Source organism: Diceros bicornis, chromosome 32, assembly GCF_020826845.1.
Source record: "Diceros bicornis minor isolate mBicDic1 chromosome 32, mDicBic1.mat.cur, whole genome shotgun sequence".
NCBI classification, from domain to species: Eukaryota; Metazoa; Chordata; class Mammalia; order Perissodactyla; family Rhinocerotidae; genus Diceros; species Diceros bicornis.
Genome location: NC_080771.1, coordinates 39162663 through 39169381, shown reverse-complemented (window position 1 = coordinate 39169381; position 6719 = coordinate 39162663). Strand labels below are relative to the sequence as shown.

General features: G+C 51.3%; 1 pseudogene; it reads left to right on the top strand.

Annotated features, from left to right (window-relative positions):
- Positions 1-52: 52 nt before the first annotated feature.
- On the top strand, positions 53-4006 carry LOC131396346 (peroxynitrite isomerase THAP4-like; annotated as a pseudogene).
- Positions 4007-6719: the final 2713 nt, after the last annotated feature.

The following is a 6719-nucleotide window of genomic DNA, read 5'->3' as shown; positions in this document are numbered from 1 at the left end:
CAGCCGGCATTTTGCCTAGGCCCATGGGCGTGGCCATCTTGCTTTACGGACGATGGGCGGTCGCGCGCCTCCATCTTGTCGTCCTGCGGGCCGGGGGGACCAGCTCCCATGTCCCACAGAGTGTCGCGGGGAGCACTACCCTCATAGCGGTCCCGCTGTGGGGCGGCGAGGAGGGGGCCGGAGGCTGGCGACGCGACAGACTGAGGCCCCGGGTGGTGATCTCTGCGCGGCCGCTATCTGCTCCCACCGCCGGGCAACAGGAGAAACCGCCGTCTCCTTCCACAGGTAACCGGCCGCCACAGGTAACCGGCTGCCGCCACCGGGTCACGCCCCCCCCCCCCCCCCCCCCCCCGCGGTCCAGCCAGAGGTGGTTGGCACTTTGTCTTCGGGGCCTCGGGTGGGTCTAGCGGGTGAGTCAGCGCCGGGCGCTGTGGGGCCTTGGCCTGTGCCACTGTCTCTGCTCTGGGCGCCTCGGGCCACCGCGGCCACCGCACGCCCACCGGCGCCCACTTTATGGCCTCCACCACCCTCTCACCCACGCCTCGCGGCCACCCTGGTCTCCATTGATTCGGGCTGCGGCCAACAATGTTGAGAAACAGGGTATTCTGGAAACGTTCTTCCTTAGGTCACTATTTTCTTGTGTTCGCTGTGATTTTTCTGCTCTTTTGATGGCAGGGAGCCTGCCTTAATCTCTTGCGATCAGGAATGCGGCTGAACAAATGCTGCTGGTACCTCCTGGATGGTCGTGCCTCTCAGAGCTCTGTTGCTAGACGGGTCCTGGCAGTGCAGGGAAAGGTGGCTCTGGGCGTGGAGGTGAGTCCTGGAGAGGCATCTGACAGCATCCTGGGTGGAGCAGGGTGAGCCCCCGTCCTCACAGGGAGGCGGACTCTGCATCTGACAGCATCCTGGGTGAGCAGGGCACGGCCCACTCCTCACCAGGAGGCTTACCCTAGGGAGTCAGGGAAGGGGCTCCTCTCTCCACCTCTTTCTTGGGCTCCCACAGCGGGGTGAGGGGTTTGCCTTCCACCTGGCCTGGCTCCCTTCATGAGGGCTTCTGGAATTCAGCCAGTTCAGCGAGTCCTTTCCCGCGGACTCCGCACTGGTGGTCCCAGAACAGTGCACTGAAGACATTCTACTTTGAAAACCTTCTGGCAGATCCTTTTGTTTTGCATTGCAGGTTGTTGTTGAATTTTGAAAGACCTGAATGCCATTTGTCGTCTAGAGTCTTATTGAGAGTTCACAGTGGTTTGTTCTAAGTCGGAAGTTGTTACAGTCTATCCAAAGAACTAGTAAGGTGAGCTTGTTTTGGAAGTCAGCCACCATGCTTTCTTGACAGTTTCCTTCACAGCCTGTGTCCCAAAAGTTTTGTTACTGGTTTTGAGAATGAGGCAAAGCACTGCAGAGAACGTGGCTCTTGGCATGTGTCATGGTCTAACGTGGTCTGGGGGCAAAGGAGGTGGGGGTCTTTGGGAAACTAGTTACAAAGCATTGAGAAAGGTTAGAAGGTCATGTTGCTTGGAACTCCCTGAGGAGCTAGTACCCACCTGCTCTGGTCCACAGCGGCCTCAGGGGGGCTAGATGACCTCAGGTGGAGCAGAAAGCCCTCGGGAGAGAGCCCCCCCACCCCCATGTGCACAGTTTGGTCTAAATAGAGATTTTACCTTAATGAGGAGAAGAGATGATGAGATGTCTGGGTCAGTACCTTGCAGGGGTTGGTTGCTTTGTACAGGGAGCAGTTTTCCTCCTGATAGTGGGAAGACAGGAGGAACACAGAACCACAGCTCTTGGGGCTGACCTCCTCTTGGTGGCGGTCCCGCATCCTCAGCTGCTTGAGCTGAGCTGGGGCCAGGCGCCCTGCTGAGTGCCTGGGAGGCTCTGCTGCCTGACACCTGGCCTGGCTTTGAAATAGGGGGACCAACCCTCCCCGTTTTAGCACCCAAAGTCCTGCATCCCAGGGACAGCAGGAGGGTTGGGCAGCCATGAGCTTCTAGGAACTATTTCCGAGGCTTCCTGAAGCCTTTCCTGTTGTCTTGATGCCATCCTGTGTTATCTGCCAGAGCGTCTGTGTCGCTACAGGGCACTTACCACAGCCTGAGAGGAGGTTCTCACCTTTCTTTCTTCTCTGCCTTACAGACGGTCAGCTCCTTAAGGTAGACAGTGGGTCTTTCATCTTTCTATTCCAGTAATAACTTGCAAGCAGAAGGTGTTCCTTACATCTTTACTAAAGGTTTAAATGGGCAAAATCACTACAGGTGTGGGTGTTCACAGAAACACTTGTTTTCCTTTTATAGTTGATCATTTTAGAGAGAGACGTTTAATTCTTTCTTTCTATTTACTTTTTCATTTATCCTTACAGGGTCCACATAAAGGGCTCAAAATGTCTGGTCCAGTTGTTAAAAGCTGTTCACAGGGATGACTGGAACCCACTAAGCGTTCTTTCGTCTGTAGTGAACGTTTCACCAACAAAAGCTTTCGGAAAGGCTGGAGGATCAGTACTACGTGCTCAAGCCCAAGGCCGTGCCCTCCATCTTCCACCTGACTGAGAAGCGGGGCTGAAGGCCGTGGCCGCCCCAGGAGAAATGACACCAGGAAGGCCGCCGGGGGCCTGAGGAACATGTGAGTGAAGCAAATGGGAAAGGAGCTGCGGGTTCGTCGTGGTCCTTGAGGGAAAACCTGAGGGCCCAGCCAGGGTCCCGCAAATTGAAGCGAGCCGCTCTGCAGGGTGTACCTGCATCCAGGGCTGCCCAGGAAGCCGCCAGTCAGGAGCGGATGCAGAGTCTCTGGAAGGAACTCCAGGAGACAGTGTGGCCTCCACAGCATCAGGCAGCCAGGTAGATGCAAACACGTCTGCTGTAGATGCTGGTGATGAGACCCCCTCTTCCCTGCCAGGGCCTGCTGGGTAAGAGTGGCATTTCCGTGGGTGACTTTATCCCCCAGGATCTGAGGTGTGCAGATTTATTGGCTGGTTTCATTCTTACAGTTTCTTCTCAGAGCACACTTGAGATAAGCCATCTGTCCCTTGAGAGGCTGTTGACCGAAAGAGGCTGAAGAGAGATGTGGAGCCCAGCTGTAGCTGGACCAGCCTGGAGCGTGAAAAGGACTTGGCCCAGAGCCCCAAAGTTCATCATTCACAATGATGCCTCAGAAACCCTGCCAGAGCCCCTCCACCCTCCAACAGATGTCACCCCGAAGCCAGCTGCAGAAGCTGTGCAGGGCGAGCACCGCGACACCACCCCCATGTCACTCGGCGGGGTCATCCTGTCAGCACTGGGGGCCCAAGAACTCCTCGACTCGCTGCACTCCTACTGCTTCTGCTCCCGGGGGAACAGGAGCACGAGTGCTGCCTGCGGGAGCAGGTGGAGAAGAACAGCGAGCTGAAGAGGGGCAGCCGCCGACAGCCAGGTGCACACGCTGCAGGAGGAGCTGGACGAGCTGAAGGGAGGGGCTCCCTAACTGAGCAGCCTGCTGCCCCCAGCCGAGGTCAGTCCCGGGGCTCGGGGCTCCCCCACTGCCTGCTCATCATGAGGGGTTTCCTGCTCCACAGCAGATGGCCCCTGAGCACTTCTGTGTGCAGCATGCCTGCTGCTGTCTTGGGAGAAGGCTCTGCTGGTAGCTGCCCCTTGCAGACAGGGAGCCCAGGCTGCAGAGCTCACCCCGCTTGCTCTAGGGCGCTCGAGAGGCAGTGGTAGTTGTCAGGGTTTAGCAGGTGGGAAAGGAGGCATTGCAGGTCAGCTGGGAAAGCCAGACCTACCCAATGAATGATGCCTGGATGGTTGGTTTTCGCTTGAACAGGAGAAAGTCAGCTTCTGTTGCATCCCTCACACAAATGTAACTTCCATTGAGTTAGGATCTAAATGTGAAATAAAATCGACATAGTAAACTATTAGAAAAGTTATAGGAGACTCTTAAAGTCATGGGGAGGTTCTTTCCATTCAGGTTTTAATAAATATCCTTGAACTGAAGTCATATTGAGCATTTTAATAATTTCTTTAAAATTTTAAACATCTGTTTGAGTAGAATATGTTCTCTTTTGCAAAAATTAAAACACTACAGAAATACATAAACTAAGAAGAGGAAAAAACTCCCATTTCTCACCTATCTCCCAACTTTTATTCCTTGTCGGTAGTAAAATTTGGTGTGTAATCTCCTCGACTGTTTTCTGTGCTTTACATACATATTTCTCCACCTGTGCAAATAGGTTGGATATGTTTTTGGTGTGTTTATTGGCTATGTTTCTGATTTTCCCACTCTTTTACAGTTTAGTACTTGTAAACATTGTTTTCTAGATATTCCTTACATATTGAGGGTACCATCTTTTCCCAGTTATACATCCATGGAGAACATTTCCCTACCACATTGTTCATTTAATCTGGATCAGTGCTTGTCTTCCCAGATGTCAGTAACACTTCAGGTGGGAAACGGCTCTATGTGACAGGCTGTTCAGGACCTTCAGAATACCCGGGGCAACAACCATTAGGACAACCCAAAGCAAGAAACAAAACCCACCCTGCTGTTTCCAGATGCATCCTGGGGGAAGGACAGCTCCAGTTGAGGACAGCTGACGTCCTCGTCAGAGTTATCTGCTATGGTCTCCTATCACGTTAAAGCTGTTTCTGTAGTTTGTCGTACCTGATGGTACAGTTTGGTGCCTTTGTCTGTTCCTCTTGGTCAGACTGTGAAGGTTTCTCAATGTTACAGGTGTTTCCAGACAGCCAGCCCTTGACTCCATTGCTCAGGTCTACGTTGTTGTTCCCGCCTCGTGAATCCTCACTTCATTCTGCTGTTGTTGGTTTTATTGCGGTGTTGTTGTGGCTCCTGAGGGAAGTGCTCAGCTTCTTCATGTACAGATGATATTCCCTGATACCTGCAGTGGAGGCTGTGCCCCTTCTTCTATCCCCTTGTCCCCATGCCATGGATTTGCCTCACGCTGCTCTCATTGCTGTTCATTTCTAAAGAGTTTGTCCTGTCTGTCTGGATTCCCTCTTTAACCTGAGAGATTTAGAAGAATGTGGACAGATTTTGAAGTGGATAGGTTGGGGGGAGGGGAGCCAATATTTTGTGATTATTCTTTACTTTTATTGCTTTAAGTTCCAGTAATATGGTCACTTATAGATTTCTGCTTTTTGGACTCTAGAGATTTCATTGTGGCTTAGCACACAGTCCATTGTGGTGACTGTTTCATTGTGGTTTGAGGAGAATGCATCCTCTCCACTAGTTGCTTACGTTGTTGTCCCTCGGGCTGAGGCTAGATCTAGCTTTTTTGTGTTTGTCAGCAGATCTGTTTCCTAACTGACTGTATCACTTGACCTGTGGATTTCTAAGAGAAGTAAGGTAGGTTTCCCTGTGATTCTGGAGGTGCCTGTGTCTTTTTGTTTGTCCAGTTTTGCTTTATGTTTCAAGACCATATTGTTAGGTACATAAGTGTTCCTGACAGTTAGCAACACAGAAAACCGGTTTTTTCCCGTTTAAAGTCTTATTTCTCTATCTCCTTATTTTCAACCATATTATATCCTTTTATTTTATAGCTATATTTTAACTCAACTTGAGAGCCTTCATCTTTTTATAGAGCAATTTAATCCATTTACAATTGTGATTATTGATAAATTGGAATTTGATTCTACTGTTTAATTTAATTTTTAATTTGTTAGGCTTTCTCATGATTTTTCTATTCTTCTAGTGTGTGTCTTTCAGCTTTTATGAGCAACCATTTCTGCCTCTCTTTCTGTAAATGCTCAGAGTTGATCCATTCCTGTGTTCTACACTCCCAACTCCTCACCTTCCACTCCCCAGCTTGAGACTGTCTGATCTTAGTTCTGTGTTCTTATTTTCCCCATCAAGTGACCGTGATTGGATGTAAGTACACGTTTTATTGGTTACGTTGTTCACCACTATTTATTGTATCCAAATTTTTCCTCCTTTTTGGAAATATTTGATGCTATTTTGGAACTCATGTGACAGTAAAATTTTGAGAGGAATCGAGTCTGAGATTCTCCTCAGGTGCTGATGCTGGGGAGCTAGCACCTAACCTCTTAAAGTTGCATCGGTGTGTCTGCAGTCAGGATGAGGTCAGAGATGTTTAAAACCGTGGAATTGAGTGAGGTTTCCTGGAAACACTGCAGCTGTGGAAGGGACCAGGGTCCAGACTAGGAGAGGGCAGTGTTTGCAGAGGTGCAGCTGAAGAGGGTCCAGGAAAGGGGACTGAAATGGTGGAGCATGAGGTTGCAGGAGCCATGAGGGGAAAGGGTATTGCAGAAAGGAGGGGGGCTCAGCTGGGTGGGATACAGCGCTGATCAGAAAGATGAGAGAAGAGAAAGAGAAAAGATGGCTGGACTCGGCCACATGGGATCACGGGTGACCTCATTCTCCTTGAGAGGATGAGAATGCAGCTGGGTCTAGAGTGGGGGAAGGGGGGCCATGGGAGGGCAGTAGGGATGAGGCACTTAAGAGGTTTAGCCATGAAGGGGAGTCGGGAAAGTGGACAGTAGCCAAAAGGGAGCATGGGTCCAAGGGAGAGTTTTGTTTGTAAGGTGGAGATGAGCTAACAGTTGCTGCAGGTAGGACCAGATGGAGAGGAGGAGGCTGAGGGCCCAGGAGGAGCGTGCTGGGCCCTGAGGAGGTGCAGGGCTGGCCCCCGCTGCCTGGGAGTTGCAGAGAGCAAGAGGACAGATGTGCTGGTGGAAAGGGCGCCCTGCGCCTCTGCTCCTGTACTCCTGGAGCGT